Here is a 21488-nt window from a genome sequence, read left to right as displayed (position 1 = left end):
TGTCTCCTTTTGTCCAGCATGATAATGCTAAGATTCTGACAGCTTGTTTTGGAACTAAATGGACAGAACAAGTTCCCTGATCTTCACACTAACTCAGCAAATAAAACATCCTGTGGTATAATAGTTCAATAGACTAATCAGCAAATGTAATAAAATGATAATTATATTGTAATATTAAAAGGGTTAATTAGTATTTCCAGTTGAACATACTTAATTTTGACCATGATTTATTAATGAGATTGCATATATAAAAATATACTGTGACTGACCTGCCGACTAACTGGAAAATGCTTAAATTAATAAATTAGTTTCTATTTGGGGACAAAAATCTGCAGAACCTCTTTTTTATGAATTCTTTTATTTTCCTTTTGTAACTGTGAATTTGTCAAGTTCTTGCTTCCAGAAATCCTTCAAGTGAGTGTTCTCACACTGAGGTGTAGATAGCTAACTATATTAATAGCTGAGATTTTCATGGAGAAAATGTGCACACCAAAAAAAACGTGAATTAAAATTGACTATCAAGAAAAGTTTTCACATTTAACTTGGATTTTGAGTAATACTGCAAAAATGAAAGTAAAAGCTTTATACTCTTGCATGTGCAGGAATGAAATAATATTTCTTGCTTGGGGAAAGGCAATGTCTCATTGTAGCATATATATAGTAATTGAAGAAGCAAAAAATCAGGCTGATCCCTGCCTGCTGCGCAGACTTGCCAGCCATGGTCAATTCCCGATCAATAAATGATAACATTGTGCTAGCTTTTACAATAATTTGATAATACCTGCATCCTGGCCTTTTGCCTGACGTACACTAGGATGCTCAGATGCTCTGCAGAGTTCTGAAATCTCTTCCGATTGAAATGATATGATTTTTTATTTTTCCTGCCCATTGGACAATTTCACATTTTCCCACACTACCCTCAATTTGCCAGGCCTTTGCATATTCACTTTATCTCTCTTTGCTGCCATTTGTTTTTTGTTTTGCCCTCTTCATAATTTATTTTCATATCGATCTTTGAGGCGACCACTGATACCCCCACAGATTACATGCATTGCACTAGGATAAAATTTGCACTATTTAAGTAAAATTTCTCTCCACTGAAAGAAACTAACAGGTGTTACTCAAGTTTGAAGTTTTTGCTTCATAGCGATACAATTTTCAATGGACGAACAGATGATTTTTTATTCCTAATACACCCTTGCTGCTGATAAATGTATCGATCAAACCAACAATGCCAATTAATCCAGCTAAAAACTTTATTGACTCTCATTTTCATTGATAGCACACAATTAATAATGACAATTTGGCAACATTTAGGGCTTACAGTTCTCCACAATTCTGTGCTGATGGAAGCAATTACAAAATCCCACCGTTCACACAAGAACCAGACAACATAGGTTTAAGGAGAGAGGGAAAAGATTTAACAGGAACCTGAGGGGCAACATTTTCACACAAAAGGTGGTGGAATTATGGAACAAGCTGTCAGTGGAGGTAGTTGAGTCAGGTACTATAACAACATTTAATAGATATTTACAAGGGAAAGTTTCGAGGGATATGGGCTAAACACGGCTAGGTGGAAATAATGTAGATGGGGCAACTTAGTTGACATAAGCAGGTTGGGATGAAGGGCCTCAGTTACATGACTCTAAAGGGGCTGTCCACTGCGGTGACCTAATTGGCGAGCTTAGAAGAGTTTAGGAGAGTTTGAAAGAGTGTCATGTTGAAGACCTCCTTCGACTAAGTAGAAGACCTCCTTCGACCTCCTTCGACTATGTTGAAGACCAGCTTCGATTAGCTTCGACTAGCTTCGGGAAAATTGGACACCGAATAGTGGAGAGTGAAGTCGATCTTCTTCGATCTCCTTCGACCATGTTGAAGACTATCTACGACTATCTTTGACTACCTTCGATTACCTTCGACTACCCTTGATTACCTATGAATAACATGCCGACCTGCTACGACCTACTTCAACTAAGCCTACGAGTAAAAAAAATATGGATTTTTTTCCATGGCAACTTTTTTTTACTCGCGGGCATTTTTCAGCATGTTGAAAAATACGCCGCGACCTAGCTGAGGCCTCGAGTACACGGGGACTATTCTCGAGCATGAAGGAGAGTTACAAAGACTTCCTAGGAGCTCGTGTCGACCATGCTGTGAGTATGAGTCGAGGTCAAACTCTTCCCAACTTGCCAATTAGGTCGCCGCAGTGGGACAGTCGCTTAAGACTGTGATTCCATGTAAACTTGCACTTTTTAAAAATGGCTATCAGGAGAAAAATCATTTAAATGTGTATCAATGGCAACAGAGGCAAGTTTTGTAGATGTGAACATGGATCCTAATTAATTAAGGATTTGCAAGAAGATTGAACATTTTCTATGGACAGTATTGCTACTGTATCTTGATGGACCTGCTGCATTCAAAGGATCACTGATTTACTTCAGACAAAATTAATCCTGACTGAAATTTACACCACAATCGGGTCTGTTAATCCATTCAAGACACACAATTATTTCAGTTCCATTCATTTGAGGCAAATCTATATCCCTACTTGTAGTTATTTGTTGTCTCACCATTAGGACAGAATCCCTTGACCATTGTTTGGCATCTAAGAAGGGATTTCATATCATTTAGTTGAAGCATCAGCCATCTGGTCTCTCAAGCCTGATCTGCCGTTTAATGTCATGGCTGATCTAATTTTAAGCTCTGCATTCCTTCCTAGCTGCAGGCAATCATTGCTTGGACAGACAACGTTGGCAGAGCTTATAAATGCAGGTATATTCTCTCTTCTTATCTTTTTCTGTGTAACGATTGGTATACAATCAGGGTCATGGATCGTGAACAAAATGTCTCCTTATTCCTACCTCAGATCTACAATTTAGACAGCTTACAACAAATATAATTTTATTATCCTTTATGTTCCATCCACCCATCGCCCTTTGTGTGAAAAGGTTACCCCTCAGATTCCTATTAAATAATTTCCCCTTCACCTTGAACTTATGTCCTCAGGTCCTTAATTTCCCTAATCAGGGCAAGAGATTCTGTGCATCTGCCTGATCTATTCTTCTCATGATTTTATACACCTCTACAAGATTATCCCTCAACCTCCTGCGCTCCAAGGAATAGAACCCCAGCTTACTCAACCTCTCACTATAGCTCACACCCTCTCGTCCTGGCAACATCCTCATAAATCTTCTCTGAACCCTTTCAAGCTTGACAATATCTTTCCTATAACATGATGCCCAGCACTGAACACAATACTCTAAATGCGGTCTCACCAACATTTTATACAACTGCAACATGACCTCCCAACTTCTATACACAATGCTCTGACTGATGAAGGCCAATATGCCAAAAGCCTTTTTGACCCCCTTATCTACCTGTGACTCAACCTTCAAGGAACCATGCACCTGCACTCCTAGATCCCTCTGCTCGACACACTCCCCAGAGGCCTACCATTCACTGTGTAGGTCCTGCCCTTGTTAGAAGTCCCAAAGTGCAACACTGAGAGGTCTCACTCTCTCTTGTTACCCTTTTCCCCCATATGCATTTAAAAATCGTTTGGGATTGTCCATAATGCTACCCGCCAGAGCTATCTCCTGTCCCCTTTTTGCCCTTCTTATTTTCTTAGTTTCCGAAACTCCTCCAGGGATGCACTTGATCCCAGCTGCCTATACCTGTCCAATGCATCCTTCTTGTTTTTGACCAATGCCTCAATTTACCTTGTCAGCCAAGCTTCTTGACGTTTGCCTGCTTTGCCCTTCAATCTAACAGGGACGTACATATCCTGAGCTTTTGTCAGCACACTGAAAAGCATCCCACTTGGCTGATGTTCCTTTCCCCTCAAATAACCTGCTCCAGTCAACTTGAGCGAGATCTTCTCTCATAGCCTCAAAGTTGACCATACCACGGTTGAGCATTTTAACACGTGGGCCCTCTCTGTCCATCCATAAATATCTTAAACCTAATCGAACTGTGGTCACTGGTCCCAAATGGCTCCTCCACAAACACTTCATTAACTTGCCCTTCCCAATTCCCCAATACTAGATCCAGTGTTGCCCTCTCACAGGTGTGGGTCTCTACATACTGCTTGAGAAAACTCTCCTGAACACTTTTGAGGAATTGCACCCCATTTAAACCCTTCACACTATGATTTTCCCAGTCAATATTGGGAAAGTTAAAACCCCTTACAACAACCTTATTTGACCTGCAGCTGTCTGCAATTTCCTGGCATATTTGTTCTTCTAATTCCCATTGACTGTTCAGGGGTTTGTAGTGCACCCCCAACAAGGTGATCATCCCTTTCTTGTTCCTCAGCTCCACCCATATAGCCTCACCAGGCAAACCATCCGTAATGTCACCGCTGACCACTGCCGTGACATTCTCCTTAACCAACAATACAACCTCCACCTCCTCTTATCCCTCACCCGTCTCTCCTCAAGCTCCTATAGCCCGGAACATTGAGCTGACAGTCCTGCCCCTCCCTTAATCAGGTTTCAGTAATTGATTACTGGTCTGTGCGGACTCGTTCGACCGTAGGGCCTGTTTCCACGCTGTACCTCTAAACAGTAAATTCAACTTTAAGAATCCAGCCCGAATCATTTACATGCTTCAACAAACAAACTTATATATGACAACAAGTATGAGTCATTCTCTATGGATAGAGAGAATCTAGGTATATGGGGATAGTGGAAGAAAATGGTGCTGTGGTGAAAGATCAGCCATAATACTAATGAATGGCAGAGGGATTTCAAAGAGTTAGATGGCCTAAACCTGTTCCAATTCCAAGCTATGTTACATTTAATACTGATATATTGCAAACACATGCAAAATAAGAAAATAATTGCAATGGTTGCTGCTGGGAGTGGTATGGAAACTATAGAAGAACAGGCCCTTTGACCCACAATCTCGGTTCCAAACATGTTGCCATGATCTCCTCTGCCACTTGCCTAGAGTAGGTGAATCGAGGACTAGAGGACATAGATTTAAGGGGAAAATATTTAATTGGAATCTGAGGGGTAACTTTTTTACACAAAGAGTGGCGGGTGTATGGTAAAAGCTGCCAGAGGAGTTAGTTGAGGCAGGAACTATCCCATTTAAGAATCAGTTAGACAGGTACTTGGATAGGACAGATTTGGAATTATATGTACCAAACGCGGGCAGGTGGGACTAGTGCAGTGCTTCCACACCTCAACTTTTTTTTCCTGAAATAGACTCCCAAATTTCCTGGAATTTGATGATATTTCCTGAAATTTAAGCCTTCCCCAACTGCGCAAGTGCGACTGCCACACCAACTGCGCACGGGCGGATACCTGGCCCACTGCTCACGCGCAAGGAGACGGCATCATTTTGCGTCCCTACCGCGTCACCGGCGCCATTTTCAAAAAAATTTCCCCCAAATCCCTTCACGTCTCCCCGCTCGTGCGCAGTGGGCCGGGTATCTGCACCTGCGCAGTTGGGGCGGCTGTCGCACATGCGCAGTTGGGGAAGACTTACCCGGCCGGGAAATTTCTCGAAATTATTTAATTTCCCTATAATTACCCGAAGACAACCAGAATTTCCAGAATTTGCGGTGGTTTCCTTCAAAGTGGAAATACTGGACTAGTGTAGCTGTGAAGGTACACAAAAATGCTGGAGAAACTCAGCGGATGCAGCAGCATCTATGGAGCGAAGGAAATAGGCAACGTTTCGGGCCAAAACCATGTGATATATTGGCTGGTTTTGGCAAATTGGACCAAAGGGCCTGTTTCCACACTGTATAACTCTATGACTCTATGAACCGGCAGAGCATTTTCAACATTTGATGTTTTTAATTCAGATTTCCAGGATCTGCAGATTTCTGCCATTCAATTATGTTACCCATGCCTTTCACTGCAAATTTGACATCGATAATTAAGATATCAGTGTAGTATTTTTCAAGTGGGCATGGTCTTCATATATTTCTCTAAAGTTTAGCTTAAGGTTGCTGCTGACAGTAAGTAAGCAATATGTAAAAATCAATAGATATCTAAATTAGAGGGAATTAGACCATTTAACAAACTTTGGAAATTCTATCAAGAAATTAATTCAAATTATAAATCCTATCTATAGAGTGATTTGTAAACAGTGGAAAATGTGGATGATTAAAAACAAGTTAATACAAGTTAATGCAAACGTTAGAAATAGCAGCTAAATGACATATAGCCTTTGAGTTAGTCCCTTTATTCAATAAGATCATACCAGGCTCGGTTGTTAAATGCATTTCCCACCCAAATTCCATAAGCACTCTTAACGTGTGCAAAATTATTTGTTAAATAACAAAGTTGAAATAAATATACATCACATGAAATAGAATCCAAGTTATGTTGTATTATGATAACAGATTAAGTTAGTTCCTTTATAATTACTGAATAATATGTACATCCCAATGCTTATTGTTCTCCTCAGTGATGGGATTGTGCAGTCAGGTGCACATTAATAAAATATTTGAGCTCATGATTCTTTTCTGATTAATGTGTGAACAATCTTTTCACGAGCGTTTTATGTTCTAAATTTGGCTGAAGTTAGTTAATGTGTCTACAAATATACTTTGGCTGGGTCAGTATTTATAAAGTTGCTACATGGGAGAAGCATTTGGATCTGGTGTCAATATCTCCTATGTCCCAGGTCATCTAAAAATTATTGGCATAATTAAACATATACTTCCAGTAGACTGATATCTGGGCACCGTGATGATAAAATGATGTGAACCAGACACTAAAATCTTACAGAAACATGGAACCTTCTGCAGACTGATTGTAGGAGGCAAGGGAAAATTTTGGAAAAGAGGAGGGGCAGAACAAAGCCTGGCAAGTAATAGATTGATACAGATGAGAGGGGTTTTTGATAGACATATTGTTGGACAAAGGTCAGAGATGAAAAGATAGTCGTGAGACAGAAAAATTGAAGAGTTGTGAACTGTGAAGCTAGAGGAAGGAATGGGAGGGGAGAAATACATGTGAATCCAGATTGGGCACAGGGGAGTGTGGTGGGGAAGAAAGGGAGGGGGGGGGGGGGGGTGTAGTTGCCTAAAATTGGAAAATTCAATGTTCATACCAAGTTAAAATGGTTAGCAACCAGGAGATCCAGTAGACTTGCTTTCTTTGTTAAGGGAGACTGATAAAGACTGTCATAGGAAAAGAGCAACTGCAACCATGACTAAACAAAATAACAGTCTTCAATGAATGTAAGCCTATCCATACATATTTCTCTTTGTAACTTGGAAAACATACAAACATAGGAATCAGGAGAAATTAGCCAGTTAATCCCTCTAGCTTTCTTGCCATGTGCATTGATCTATGCATTAACATTCTTCCTCTAATAAGATGAATAAAACTGTATATAATCCTCCCGGTGTGACCTTACTAATGCCCTATGTAACTGGAGCATAACCTCCCTACTTCAATTCCCCATCAAATAAACAATACAATTTCATTAGTTTTCCTAACTATTATCAGTACCTGCACCTCAGCCGTTAGCAAAATATGCACTGGGGTACACAGAATTCTCTGCATCTCAGCATTGTGCAATCTCTCACCATTTGGACAATAAATATTTTTCATCTGCCAAAATGCACTTTTTCCACATTTTCCCCACTTCATACTCTAATTGCCAGATCTTTGCCCATTTACTTAAGCTTTTAACATTTTTGTAGCCTTATTTATTCTCTTCACTACTTTGCTATCTGCAACAAATCCATTAACTGTATTTCTGTTGCCTTCATTCAAATAATTTATATAAATTGCAAAAGAACGGCGCCCAGTAAAGGAGCTATTTGTTCCTAATCTCCGTTTCCTGTTAGCCAGCCAATGTTCTATCCATACTAATGTGTTATCTCTAATCTAATTTACTCAGCAATCCGGTGAGCCTCCAATTTTAAAATCTTGCATATTACTGAATTTAATCATTTCTCAATTGACAGCAGTGCCTACAGCTGCCAAAGTCTTCAACTCAAGAATTACCTACCGAACTATATTGGCCTCAGTTCTCTTTCCAATTAAATGATCATAAAAACCTGCTGATTTTTGTTACTCTGCTCATCTGTCTGACTAACTCTTCAGGTAGCTTGACTATGTTTTTAATTATTATTTTTTAAATGTAGATGCTAAAAATTTTAAACTAAAACAGAAAACGTTTGAAAACTTAGCAAGTGAGGCTGCGTCTGTGAAAAAGAATCAGTAATTGTTTCGAGCCTGTGACCCTTTGTCATAACTGGGAAATAGAGAGATGCAAGTAGGGTTTCAATAATTGGAAGGAATTGTGTCAATAATTATGTTAAATATGATATCCATTGAACTTTTTCCTTATGGATCAAAGTTTCACCTGGAGAAACAAATTTATAGAGAAATTCCAAAAATGACCACCTTGTAGATCAGCTCGTCTCTTCCATCCAAGCTTATGCACTGCAACACACAAATCATCACGAGTTGGAAAAAATGTCAGTGACTGCCCACTTTGCTCTTTTCATCCAATCCATCAGCGTTACACCAGGAATGGCTGCCTGATATAGTGTGATCCTATTCATTTCAATGGGGCAGTTTTAGTTTTTAATTTTAGAGTTACAGCTTGGAAACAGGCCCTTTGGCCCACAATTTCCATGCTGACCAGCCTTTGTCGCGTATACTATCCTACATACTAGAGCCATTTTTTATAGATGCCAATTATCCTACAAACCTGCACGTTTTTGGAAGGGAGGAGGAAACCGGAGCACCAAAAGAAATCCCACGTGGTCACAGTGAGAATGTACAAACTCTGTTTTAACAGCACACATAGTCATGATTGAAACTGGGTCTCTGGAGCTGTGAGGCAGCAACTCTACCACTGCACCACTACGCCACCCAGTTGAACATGAGTCAATAGTGCATGGAAAAAGTTTGTTTTATTTTATCTTTATATTTTTGTTAGTTCTATCATGTTTCCATCTTAAGTGTTTTCTTTACTCTATTAATTTTTCCAATATTTTAAATCAAACTGAGCTGTTTTTAAATGTATGCCATTCACAGATGAAAGAGATATTTACAGCAATTGACTGTCAACAGCATTGCCAAGAGAATGGACCTCATTATCATCCATCCAACGCCTCAATGCCAATCATGCCTCATTCAACTTCATGATATGGCCACGGGTAGCTAGACCTTGAACTCAATTGGAATCAGAGTTGCAATTGGCAAGTGCGACTGCACAAAAGCAGGATAGGTGGGTGCAAGCAGGAGGGTAGACTGAACAATATATGACCCATGATAGACACAAAAAGCTGGAGTAATTCAGCGGGTCAGACGGCATCACTGGAGAAAAGAAAACGGTGACGTTTCGAGTCGAGACCCTTCTTCAGACTGGAGACCCATCTGACCTGTCTGAAGAAGGGTCGTGAACTGAAACATCACCTATTCCTTTTCTCCAGAGCTGCTGTCGGACCCACTGAGTTACTCCAGCTTTATGTGTCTATCTTCGGTTTAAACCAACATCGGCAGTTCCTTGATAGACACAAAATGTTGGCATAACGTAGCAACTCTGGAGAGAAGGAATGGGTGATGTTTTGGATTGAGACCCTTCTTCAGACGGAAACCAGCATCTGCAGTTCCTTCCAACATGTCTGCAGTTCCTTCCTACACCATATTTGGCCCATGATCTTTCTTTAGTTTTTAGTTAGAGATATAGCATCAAAACAGGCCCTTCGATCCTACCGAGGCAATGCCAACCATCAATCTATCACCCGTGAACACAAGTTCTTTGTTAACTCACTATTTCAACCACACCCTACACACTGGGAGCAACTTACAGAGGCCAATCAACCTACAAATCAGTACGCCTAGCATCCTAGCATTGTGGGCGGCACAGTGGCTCGGTAGTACAGCTGCTTACTCAGTGCCAGTGACCCGGTTTGATCCCGGTATGGGTGCTGTATGTGCAGGGTTTGTATCAGTAACCACATGGGTTTTCTCTGGCTGCTCTAGTTTCATAGAAACATAGAAATTAGGTGCAGGAATAGACCATTCAGCCTTTTGAGCCAGCACCGGCATTCTGCTTTTCCTCATATCCCTTGATTCCGTTAGCCCTAAGAGCTAAATCTAACTCTCTCTTGAAAACATCCAGTAATTGGCGTGCACTGCCTTCTGTGGCAGAGAATTCCACAGATTCACAACTCTCTGGGTGAAAATGTTTTTCCTCATCTGTCCTAAATGGCCTACTCCTTATTCTTAAACTGTGACCTTTGGTTCTGGACCCCCCCAACTTGGGGAACATTTTTCCTGCATCTAGCCTGTCCAATCCCTTAAGAACTTTATATGTTTCTATAAGATTCCCCCTCATCGTCCTAAATTCCAGTGAATACAAGCCCAGTCAACCCATTCTTTCCTTATATGTCAGTCCCGCCATCCCGGGAATTAACCTGGTGAACCTACACTGCACTCCCTCGATAGCAAGAATGTCCTTCCTCAAATTAGGAGACCAAAACTGCACACAATACTCCAGGTGTGGTCTCACCAGGACCCTGTACAACTGCAGTAGGACCTCCTTGCTCCCAAACTCAAATCCTCTCGAAATGAAGGCCAGCATGCCATTAGCTTTCTTCACGGCCTGCTGTACACGCAAGCTTACTTTCAGTGACTGATGTACAAGGACACCCAGGTCATGTTGAACCTCCCATTTTCCTAATCTCACACCATTCAGATAATAATCTGCCTTCCTGTTCTTGCCACCAAAGTGGATAACCTCACATTTATTCACATTATACTGCATCTGCCATGCATCTGCCCACTCACCCAACCTATCCAAGTCACCCTGGAGCCTCATAGCATCCTCTTAGCAACTCACTCTGATCCACCCAGCTTTGTGTCATCCACATTCCAAACTCATGCAGATTTGTAGGTTAATTGGATTCTGTAAATTGTTCCTAGTATGTAGGATGCTAAAGTGGGATAACATGGAATTAGTGGGCAGGTGATCAATCTTCAGAATGGACTTGGTGGGCTGAAGGGCCTGTCTCCACCCTTTATCCTGGAGAAAACCCATGCAATCACAGAGAAAACATGCAAACTCCACTCGGTCAGGGTTGAACCAGTGTTTCTGGCACTGTAAGGCAACAGCTCTATTAGCTGCTCTTCTGTGTTGCCTGGTTCTGTTATAATTTCCCCCAATAGTAACAGACCTGCCTTGGAAATGAAAGTGACTATTAAAGCGAGATATAGGCACAAACAATTACTTCTTGTTAGAGTAGAAACCAAAATGTTCACTTTAATACAGGTAGGTAAACACATACATCACTGAAAGCAATTGCTTCACATGCAATGTGGAGAATGAACGCAATTAAAACAGCACTGTTCTTAATAAGCGAGTTTGGTATTCCGACTGCGCATGCCCAGGTCATAGGTCACTTGCTATAAACATTCTCGGCAACTGTGGTGCTGTGTTGTGTGCAGGCTTGCATTTAGTCCATGGTCTCCGCTGCCGTGGGTGTTGTTGAGTTGCTGCTGGGCCGTCCCCGTCCCCTTCCGGATGTCTCGTCCCTGTCCGGGTGTGGCCGGAGTTGTCCGGGGTGGCCCTGGAGGCACCGGACTTGCAGCCATCACAGGGGGGGAGTCACTGGCTCCAGCTTGGCTCTGCCTGTCCCGCCAGGTTGGCCGGCAGCCCTGGACTGTCCCGCCGGGTTGGCTGGCAGTCTGGGGCCGGCCCGGAGCGGTGGCGGCTCCGGACTTGCAGCCGGCGCGGAGGGGGGCAGGGGCGCTGGCTCTGGAGGGACGGGGACGGGGATGGTTCAGTGATGGTTCGGTAGCGCTTGAGGCGCTGGGGACTCGAATTCGATCCTGGCTGCGGTTAAGACGCAGGTCTGTGTGCGCGCAGCTGCCGAGAATGTCTCTCCATCGGTCCTGTCTCTCCCCCCTGTCTCCCACTTGCATCTGCCCCCTTTCTCTCACTGTTACACCCCGCTCTCCCGCTACCTGGCACCCCCGTTCCTCAGATTAAATATATTTTTACACATAAATCATGAATAAAGATAAGAATTTATACACAGTTTATGCAGCCAGCGCTTTGGTTGCTTTTTCTTTATAGCGAGTGACCTTTGACAAATCCCATGATTCCTTGCGTTTTACAGAATGCCAAACTCGATTATTATTACAAGAAATACAAGTTATGCAATTTCATTCACATATAAAGAATATTTTAGTAAAGACATGCACAGTATCATCTTGTATTCCCAATTGACTTTGCTATATTTGTTTCTGCATTGCCATAGGAATAGAAACAATGAAAACAGAAGGGTTTCTGCCGAGGAAATAATCATGTATTGTGCCAAAAACCTATTTGAAATTGTGCTGGTTGGCATAGCTTCATGTTTTGCTAAAAAAAAACTTGTATAATTAAAAATATATGTTTTATGAACCAGTACAATAAAAGCAACCTAGAGTTTAAACATGTCTTTACGTAGGATGTCTTTACTGAGTGACACGGTGGCGTAGTGGTAGAGCTACTGCATTACAGTGCCAGAGACCCGCATTCGATCCTGACTACGGGTGCTTGTCTGTACGGAGTTTGTACATTCTCCCGTGACCTGCCTTGGTTTTCTCCGAGATCTTCAGTTTCCTCCCACGCTCCAAAGACGTGCAGGCTTATAGATTAACTGGCTTGGTTATAAATGTAAAATTATCACTAGTGTGTGTAGGATAGTGTTAATGTGCAGGGATCGCTGGTCGGTACAGACTTGGTGGGCCGAAGGGCCTATTTCCGTGCTGTATCTCTAACCTAAACTAAACTATAAAATGAGTATTTCCCCAACTTATTTCTTCCCGAATAGAAATAAATTCAACAGAAGTACATATATTTAAAGTGTTTCCCATTCTTCATCTAAATGGGTTGAGTCGAGTTTGTTGTCACGTGTAAAGGTTGTCAAAATATAAAGGAGAATATATCTCGGCTACAGAAATGGTCTGAGCAATGGCAGATTAAGTTTAATCCGAGCAAGTGTGAAATGTTGTGCTTTGGGAGGTTGAATGTAAGGGGAAGGTATACAGTTCATGGGTAGATCCTTAACACTGTTGATGTACAGAGGGACCAGGGGTACAATTCCATAACTCCGTGATAAATAAAGGGTTTGATATGCTTGCCTTCTTTCTTCAGGCACTGAATACAAGAGTCAGGTAGCAGCTTTATAGGACTATGATCAGGACACATTTGGATTATTGTGAGCAGTCCTGGTCACCCCATTACAGGAAGAATGTCAAGGCATTAGAGAGGTTGCAGAAAAGATTTACCAAAATTCTGGCCACAAGGAACTGCAGATGCTGGTTTACCAAACAATAAGCGAAGTGCTGGAGTAAATCAGTCAATCAGGCAGCATCTCGGGAGAACGTGGATAGGTGATGTTTCGGGTTGGGATCCTTTTTCAGAAGGCTGGAAGAGATGCAGGGACAGGACAGGTACTGGCAAATGATAGATGGAAACAGGTGAGGGAGTTTATTGACTGGCAGATTATCAGACAAAGGCCAGAGATTCATCATCGTTGAAAACGTTAGCGACACAGCGGTGCTGGTTTCCGACGGGAACGGTGACAGAAGCGCCACACATGATTTTGACGTGCGTGCTTTATCATCATTCCTTACAATGCTATGTACAACAGTGATCACAACTTCTACTGAGATGAAAAGACAAAAAGTGTGAGATAAAGGTAAAAGAGGAGTGAAATGTGAAGCCAGGGAAAGGAATATAGCTGATAGGGGTTGGGAAGAAGGGAAAAGGGAGAAATGAGTATACATCCAGGTGGGGCACAGGAAAGAGAGGGGGGGGGGGGGGAGTGAAAGTTGGGGATGGGGGTTGGTGTTTCTAGCTTAATTACCTAAAGTTGGAAAATTCATTGTTGATACTGATGGGTTGGCTTTAACTCCCTTTCCCATTCCCATTTTGTCCTGGGCCTTCTCCATTCTCCATTGCCAGCATGAGACCACAACTGGACGGACAGGACCTCAAATTTATTTAGGTAGCTTACAACCCAATGGTAAGAACATTGATTTCTCCAATTTTTAATTTTAAACCATCTCCCTCTTATTCCCCATCCACTTTTATCCCTCTCTCTTCCCCATGCCCCACACCCGAATGTTCCTTTCCACTTCCCCAATATTCATTGCTCTAGCTTCACATTTAATGTTTCTTCTATCGTTATCTCAAACTTTTTGTCTTTTCATATGCTACTGTATACTAGACCACTTAATAGTTTACTTTCTGCATAAAATTTGCTTTGATATTGAAAGTGAGAGCACAATGTGAAAGGCTTAAACAAACATTGTGGCAATGCCCACATTTTCATGTCTCCCCAGAGCTGTTGGCTGATCTGGGCAAAACTGGACTGTGTATCAGGATGAAAAAAATGCATTTAAGTTTTTTTTGCATATAACTCACAATTAAAAATCCCTAAGTGCCCGTCCGCAGTGATGATTTATTTGTCTCTGATTCTGCTTATTCTCAATAGCATAAACTACTGGAACCCTGCAGTATTTAGCAAAGTTGTCAGAAAGTATATGAATTCTGCTAATGTACTTATATCCACTTTATGATTACAATTATTTCTAAACCTGTCAATATTTTCTCTGGATAGCATCTAATTTATTTTATGTATAATACAGGCAATTCTTCAATAAATAATCTCAAGGAAAATAACTTATTCCCTTCCGATATCTCCTCAATAGATTGTAATGGAAATTGGAGCTTTCCAAACACAGCACAAGGCAAACAGTTCAATAAAATGCAGTTTACATCTACATATGAGCATAGATTGAAGACCCAAACATGCAGAACATAAGCTTTGGCCAATGATTAAAAGGTGGCTAATGTGATGGCACACAGGATAAACAGAGTGCGACATAACATATTTCCATAAAGTTTAAGAATCAAAGCCTGAATTGTTTAATTGGCCAAGATGGGCTAGGAAACTACAATCTGTGTAATACTCTTTGCTTCGGGAGTGTGTGGGGTGGAGTGCCAATTAATTGTTAATGCCAGGAATCTAATTCACAAATGACCTCTGCTGATTCCTTAATGAAAAGTAGATATTCTGCAAATATTTAGCAGGACAAACATCATCTTTGGAGATATATAAACAGAACTAATGTTGCAAGTCTATGATCATTGTCCTCTTGCTCACAGGAACATAATGGTAATAATAATTTTTACCTCGTTGTTACTCACTGCCCAAGTCATGTGCAAATAACACCACTTGGAAGGAGAGATGATGCCCATGCTCATGGGACGCGAGTTATCCATGAACGTCTCCGCTGAAGACAATAATGACACGGGAAAATAGGAGAAAAGTATTTTAAAACATAAATTAATTTAAGTTAAATGAATTGATGTAAGCAGTTGGATCAGCAGGTATTTGTATACTGCCATGTGCCAGACCAGGCCACCATTCACTGTGTTCTACTGCCACAAACTAAAAGATTATCAACTGAAGATTGCTCAACACTGGTACCAGCGGCAAGGAGGAAAACAATTTCAATTATTTAGCAGCAAGGTTATGAATTGTATGAAACCATTCTATTTTATAAATAGATCCCTGACCGGCATTGCTATGAAGTAAATATTTTTAGACCCAGTACTATATATTCAGTTAGCAATTTTCTAAACATGATCCAAAATTTATTCTGACAAAATAATAGAAAACAGACCCAATACAATATCCTATGCCATCTATAGTCTTTGGTATGTGTCGGTACATGAACAAGAATCATTTCTTATGTTATCCATATGCGTGCTTCAAATCATGTTCACTTAAATATTGGCCAATCAGTGGATGAAAATCAATTGGCTTCCTTTGTGACTTAACAAATCTATCTCTGGTGTTTAATGATTAAAACAGAATCAATGCCTTCTTTTTGCTATAACAATGAACAATTGATGACCTAAAAACCACGGAAACCCAAATTTGCAAACATAATTCCTCACCATGTCACATCACTATAATTTCCCAATCAACATTTTGTCAAGTAATTTATGGTTCACTTTAAGAATAGCCAGTAATATCCAATTCTGACTAAAGAAGCACACAAAATGCATTTATTGCAAGATATTTGTGCTTAAATACTGAATCGGTGTAGGACTCAATGTTTATATTCCAGCTAGGCTTCATAAGGGAGCTATTTAAAAAATAACAGTGTTAAATGTAATGCAAAACACAAACATTTTGTGCATTTGGCATCCCAATGGCAATGCTGATAACACATTAGATGAAGTCAAATCCTGTGTGGATTTGACTTCCATTTGCACTTTGAACCTCATAAGTTAGGTTAGTATTGCATTGCATTTAGACACAGGTCAAGAGTTATATAATGAGTGACAATTTAATCCACAACACTGCAAAGTCAATACAAATCTGCCTATTTGCTTAGAGACACAAGAGACTGCAGATGCTGGAATTGTGAGTAAAAAACAAAATGTGGAGAAACTTAGCCTGAAGAATTGTCCAGATCAAAAATGTCATCTGTCTGTTTCCCTCCCCAGATTCTGCCTGATCCACTGAGTTCCACCAGTACTTACATTTTTGCTGCCTTTTAGCTTACTGTGCTGTGACATTCAAACCTGTCCATTAACATTGCCTGCTCCATCACGGGTAGTGACCTCCCTACCATCAAATGGATGCGCAGAAGGCACTGCCTCCAAAAGATAGCCAATATCAAAAATCTGCACTACCCTGGCCACCTTGCTACGACCATCAGGACGATGGCACAGGAGTCTGAGAAATATGATTTCCATGTCAGAACAGCTTCTTCCCAGCAGCCATCTACACTAGAGCACTACACAACATTAACCACACCTCTCTTCAGCAACTATAATTTACTATGGACTTTGTTTTGATTGTAGTACATCATTTTTGCACTAATATGGTTTAGTTACCTAGCATTACTGACCATTAACATATTGTATTATTGATTATTGTATTATTTTTGTTGTGTTATTGCATTTATAGGCATGTGAAGCTGCAGCAGGCAAGGATTTAATTTATCTGTTGCCAGTATGTATGACAATGAAACACTCTCGAGTCTTAAATTATTTTCTGTTTTCCACTTAGCCACCTACTACTTTCACTCTCTTGAAAATGTTCACTTGAATCTAGTAGTAAACTTCAAAACTGATTTCATGTTCTTGCATATTTAACATTGAAGTATTTAGTGTTTAGTGAATCTTAATTTGCTTCATTTTTCAAAGATAACTCAATCTGAGAGAAGACCAAGATGTTAATTGGACAAAATATCTAAGTGGAACAAAAATGAAAATCCACTGTAGACAGGAGGTTAGAATTTCATAGCAATCTCAGACTCGCAAAACAGAATCAGTGCCACCAGGGAAATATGTAAATGAACTATTATGGTCTGGTTACCTAGTAGGACTGATAATTTATTGTATAATTGATTATTGTACACTTAATAGTTGTGTGCTATTATGTTAATATGTCTATAAAGCTGCAACAAACAGGAAGATCTAGATAGATTACAACATACAAAAGTGCAATCATACCATACACGGAAAGACAAAAATATAGTCAATAAATAGGAATCTGACGTAGGTGCTATTGTTAATCAGTGGTTCCAGGAATTAGTGTAGGACCAGGGGGATGGCATCTGCCATGTACCTGTTGCAGCGATAGGCAAATTGAAGTGGGTCTACGCTGTCATACCCAGGTACAGTCATGTCAAACATGGCGTAAGGATTGCAGTCCCACAAAATCCTCCATTTATCTTTGGATATTATGGTTTCTGACATATTTCAGGAATTTTGTCTCGCCATCTCAATTTCCGGAGGCAAAAACAATGATATCATCTCTGCTCCTATTCTGCCCAAGGACACAAGGTGCTGGAGTAACTCAGCGGGTCTGGCAGCATCTCTCTAGAACATGGATAGGGGACGTTTCATGTCGCTGAAGAAGTCTGAAGAGCCATTGAGCACAGAAATGGGCCCTTCTGCTCACCTTGCACATGCGTTGGCATTCTGGGCAAGTTTAATTTGCGTGCATTCGGCCTGTAGCCCTTCCTGTCCATATATCTGTCCAAATGTCTTTTAAAAGTCAGTTGTATCCGTATCTATAGCAACTTATTCAAAATACGGACTACCTTTTGAATGAAAAAGTTGCCCCCGAGGTTCTACTTAAATTTCTCAATTCTCACTTTAAGCCTATGCCCTCTACTTTTAGAAGCCTCTACTGTGGATAAAAGACTGTGAGCATTCATTTTATCCGTGCTCCTCATGATCTTGTACACCTCAAAGTCCCAGCCTTTCTAACCTCTCCCGAATACGCAAGCCAGGGAGCCCAGATAACATTCCAGTGAATCTTCTTGGTCTCTTTTCAAATTAATTGACATCCCTCAGTAACAGATGGGCAGCCAGAACTGCACACAGTATTCCAACTGTGGTCTCACTAACAGCTTGTACAATTGCATCATGATGTCCCATCTTTTGTACTTAATACCCTTCCAAATGAAAGTAAGCGTGCCAGAGACCTTCTTCACCATACTGTCCACCCGACTCGCCACTTTTAGGGAAACATGTACCTGCATTCTCAGCACTCTCCAGGGCTCTATTATTTACCGTTTAAATCCTGTCATGATTTGGCATTAAGGTGCAGCACCTCACATTTGTCAAAGTTGAATTTATTTGCTATTACTTGTTCCCCCTTTCTAATCTTGTTCTAAACCTAGTTAACATTACTCATTGTCCACTACACCACCAATTTTGGTGTCATCTTCAAATTTCCGAACAATGTTAACTATATTTTCTGTTGGAAAAGTATGTGGATTGCCGTCTAATATAAAAAATATTGTTTTAAAGGCGCAAACACTTACTTTGGATAATTTAATGAGGATTATTGTTGAGAAGAAAAGTAGAAATAGTACAAGACAATCTAGCTCCACGTGCATAGCTAAATTGCGAGTGTCTTAAATAAGGTTCTCACATAATGGCTTGAATCTGATGAGATAAAAGAATTAAGACTATGTTGCAAGTTTTCTGATATTTTGCAAGTTAAGCAATACTACTTGGATCCACCGCCAGAAGGCACTGATTCTCAGGATAAACATGCTAATTCTTGAGCTCTTCTGAACGCAATAAGATAAAACTGAAATTATATGTGGAAACATTTGTAGAACATAGATGTTCATCAATGTGTAATATTACTAAGAAATGTATGCAATTCGCAAATCTACTTAAAACTCTATGCTGTTAGATGAAATGTTCTATTTTTAACAATCCATAATTGTAGTTTACAGCCCTTCATTTGGATTTCTGTTGTGCTTTTCTTGGAGTTCAAAGAATACAAGAGGACCTGTGCCAATTTCACCGACTTAATTTACAATAACAAACAGCAATAAGGGGTTCTGCTCTATGTCACGGCATTGTTGCATTAATAGTTATTGTGTGCTCGAAGTTAGATTCCAGATTACAGCGAAGACGCTGCAGGAATGATCACTTGGTGGTCACAAGGAAGCAAGAAGAAATAAACGAATTAAAATATTATTGTAAATATTTCACTAATAGTGTCGAAAAGACTATATACTAATATACAAGACTGGCCATTTAATACAGTCACATTAACACTGTAATGTTCTGGGCAGATTGGAGCTTGAATATTGGGTGCAGACCTGCGTCCCTTCCCTATCCGGCCGCAATTGGGCGTCCCTGTCCCTTTCCGAGTGTCCCGTCCAGGGGCGGCTGGAGACGTCCGGGATGGCCCCGGGCCAGCGGTAGCTGGATGGGAGCGGAGGAGCCCGGAGGGAAGGAGGGGGGAGGGGGCACCGGCTCCAGCTCGGCTCTGCCTGTCCCGGTGGGGCGCTGGCACGTCGCAGGACAGGCAGAGTCGAGCTGCGGCCGGCGCCTCCCCTCCGCGCTGCCTACTCACGTCCGCGGACCTCTGGATAGAAGATCCTCCTTCAGACTTCCTTCACGTCAAACTTTTGCGCCATGGTTGGGATGGATGGGAGTGGGGATTTTCACGGGCGCAAGGAACAAATGACCTAACGTTTGTGTTGAGTGAACTGAGTATTCTTAACGTCCTCGTCGTACACCGGCGTTTTGTGAGAGTGGTTGGATCCCAGCTTCAGCTCAACCAATGTCGGTCACATTATCAGGACAGGCGGCGGGTGAACAGGAGCTGATATGAGGCATCGGTGATGCTCTGGAATCCTAGTCGGCCGCTGCCGAGCAGCGGGGTCGAGGAGGCAGCGCCCGACCCGGGAGTAGGGGTGCCAGTTCTTCCAGCGGCGAGCAGAGAGGCACCAGCTATCGCGGGCCGCTCACCTGTTGGGGGCGCTGACTCCTTGATCCTGGGATCCAACCACTCTCACAAAACACCAGTGTATGACGAGGACAGTAAGAACACTTAGTTCACTCAATGCAAACTTTAGGTCATTTGTTTCTTGCGCCCGTGGAAATCTCCAGCGTGGTCGAGACGAGGGGGTTCTGAAGTTGCATTCTCTCGATTGAGGACATTTTCTCGACTCTCCTAGAAGCAACGAGCCATGGCTTTACCAGTGTTTGTCCGTCTAACTGAAACCTCTCTTCCCCCACCTCTCACTGTCTCTTCCTGTCTCCCACTCGCAACTACCCCCTCTCTCTCGCTGTTACACCCGGCTCTTCCCCGCTACCAGGCACCCCGTTCACTTTTTTTAAATTCACAAACAACCTTTGAAAAATTCCACAATTCCTTGCGTTTTTCGGAATACCGAACTGGCTTATTATTATTATACAGGCAGCTACAAACATTTATGACTGACAGTGAGACAAAAGACAGTATATCATTGGATTTACCAGGAAAATGAAGCTAAATTATTCCACACACTGTCCATGGGACATCGGTTTGATCTTATGCAATCAAAAGTAAAACTTCACTTTCAACTCTTTTAACTATCAATACTGAGAACATAGGCCATAGACGATTACAGCCCAGCAACAGGCCCTTCTGCACAAATTGAGCGTGCTGATCAAGATGCCAATTAAAATGAACAAAATGTGCCTGTACATGGTCTATATCCTTCTATTCCCTACCTGTTCATGTGCTTGTCTGCATGCCTCTTAAACATTGATATTATTTCTGCTCATACCGTTTCCTCTGGTAGTGCATTCCAGGCATCTACCATTCTGTGTGCAAAATGATACTTGCCTCATAAATCTCCTTTTAACTTTCCCCCTTTCACCATAAAGCCTTGCTCTCTAAAAGTTGACATTTTTACCCTGGAAGAAAGACGAATCATGGCTCCCATAATTTTATAAATATCGGTCAGATCTCTCCTCTGCCTTCCACACTGCAGAGAAAACAATCCAAGTTTGTTCAACTTCTCCTAATAGCTAATTCTCTCCAATCCAGGCAACATACTGGTAAACCTCTTCTGCACACTGCAAAACCTCCGCATCTTCTCTGCAATGTAGGTTCAGAACTGCTAACAATGCGGAATGTGGCTTAACCAAAATTATACACAACTGCAACATGACTTCCTCACATT

At 41.3% G+C, this 21488-nt stretch overlaps 1 protein-coding gene and 1 long non-coding RNA gene across 10 annotated transcripts in view; both read right to left on the bottom strand.

The window, feature by feature from the left end:
* trappc9 (trafficking protein particle complex subunit 9) overlaps positions 1 to 21488 on the bottom strand; it is a 575858-nt gene that overhangs the window by 141331 nt on the left and 413039 nt on the right. The gene's annotated exons all lie outside the window — the stretch shown is intronic.
* LOC116972212 lies at positions 417 to 20206 on the bottom strand. The gene is made up of 3 exons (XR_004411740.1): positions 20040 to 20206; positions 10588 to 10593; positions 417 to 429 (listed from the first exon to the last, which is right to left on the bottom strand). It is a non-coding gene; the product is annotated as an uncharacterized LOC116972212 (long non-coding RNA).

Source organism: Amblyraja radiata, chromosome 4 (genome assembly GCF_010909765.2).
Source record: "Amblyraja radiata isolate CabotCenter1 chromosome 4, sAmbRad1.1.pri, whole genome shotgun sequence".
Taxonomy (NCBI): Eukaryota; Metazoa; Chordata; class Chondrichthyes; order Rajiformes; family Rajidae; genus Amblyraja; species Amblyraja radiata.
Note: the sequence above shows the minus strand (reverse complement) of the source record. Positions and strands in the feature narration are given on the sequence as shown.